Genomic DNA, 2,051 nt, shown 5'->3' on the forward strand with positions numbered 1-2,051 from the left:
TTTTATTGAGTTATAACTAGCATATAACATTTAAATTTCAAGTATACAACTTAAGTATGTCAAACAGTTTATATATTATTTACAATATATTTGTATCATTTATTTGCATACATTACAAATGATCACCATGTAACTACACTATTTATTTATTTATATAATTATACACAATATGTAGTGCCAGCATTTTTTCTTGTGATGATAACTTTTTAAATGCAGTTATTATCTTATTTTTCCTCTTATCTTACCCCTCTCCCTTTTTCTTGTGACAACCAGGAATCACAACTGGTTGTGGTGCTCAATGGGGGTCACAAATTTTAAATTATGGTAGTGACAAACATATGACCAAGATGCATTAGAGATCACACACCCTATTGTGAAATAGGGAGCCAGGTGACTAAAGAGGGGATCCCAATAGCAGAGATGCAGGACTGTAACAGTGCATGTTGTCAGTGCTGAGAGTCACACTGGCCTTAAACTTGCAAGGCAGGTGTTTTAGCCATTGAGCCATCTCTGGACCTCTGATGAGAACGTCAAGATTATTATTAGCAGTGTTCAGATAGGTACTACACTATAATAATTTTAGTCACTATGCTGTACAATACATGATTCTCTCTTCTTTGGGATAAATTATTTCTTAGTACTACCAGTAATTCTCCACCAGTTCTTTCCTCATGACCACAGTTATCGTGAAGAGGAGGGCAGGTTAAGGGTTAAATTTGTAACTGCTTGGCTGCTTTGAAAGATGTTTTCGCGACCTACTGCTGGGCAGGAAACTATCACCAAATGGGTCAACAAATTGCCCTAGGAACTGTTAGCAAACATTTGCAGGGAAACAGTTAACAGTCAACAGATGTTGAGATAAGCAAATTAAGTGACCTATGTGTTGGACCCTTTGATCCAATAAGGTGATGCTGCAATACATGTGATTCCCTTTTCTCCCCCAAAAGGGTACAAAATGGCTCGATTTTTGAATTCGAGGCCTTCAGCGTTGCCTCGCTATTCAGGCACAGTTGAAGGCCCCAATATGGCTATATTGGCTTGAATAAACCCCGTGCCTTTGCAGAAAGAGTTGTCTTGGTTTTGTTCTTTTGTTCCACCGTGCCTCCCCCGGGCAGAGATCTGCCAGCCCCTAACAATTGGTGTGCTTATGGAGAACAACTAGTGCTTAAATCACACTTTTCCACCTTGATCCATCCCAATATGATATGCTCACTGTCTCCTTTTACATTCGCATGCTCATATACTATACTTTCCTGTTGTTTTTTTTGGGGGGGGGCTTTCCTTTTGATTCTCTCATGTCTTAAAAACTTTTATAAAAACTTTAGTATTTCCAGGATAACATCTTTAAGTCATTCACTACAATATCCCTCATAACATACTTAATAAAAGGCTGTGATGATGATAATAATAATAATTAGCATTGTTCCCTTATATATATATTTAGGAAGATTTGAAATCTCCAATGCTTAAAATCTTGGTGTTTATTCTTGGAATTTCTATTTTTTTTAAGTTTTTATTTTATTGAATCACCGCGAAAAAAATACAAAGCTTTCAGGTTTAAGTCTCAATCATATACTGATTGAACCCCCATCATGTGCACATGTTCCACCACCAAGAACCCCAGAATACCCCTCTCCCACCCAGCCCCCACCTAAATAGCTAATGATCTTCACTTTATTCTCTCAATACTTGAATACATTCAATATTTCAATAGAGAACTCACTATTATTGTTTGGAATTTTCCCCCAACAATCAGGCCTGCTGAAAAGACATCATTTAATAATTTCTTTTCATTGCTGAGAATGAAGACTCTTGGATTTCTGATATTTTAGCTCAGTTCACAGTCTAGATGCATTTCTGTAAGAAGGCTCTCTGGGTGCCAAAATGGGTTAGAAGACCTCTGGGATCATAGTCTTTAGGAGCAGAGGGTCCATTTCGCATTCGGCAGCTCCGGATCTTATCTGGACTGAGGGCGTGCCAGTAACCCCTGATTCCCATGATTGCTTATGGGCCACAAAACTGCAATATTCATACCTCTGGGTTGCAAAATT

This window comes from Sorex araneus, chromosome 2 (assembly GCF_027595985.1).
Source record: "Sorex araneus isolate mSorAra2 chromosome 2, mSorAra2.pri, whole genome shotgun sequence".
Taxonomy (NCBI): domain Eukaryota; kingdom Metazoa; phylum Chordata; class Mammalia; order Eulipotyphla; family Soricidae; genus Sorex; species Sorex araneus.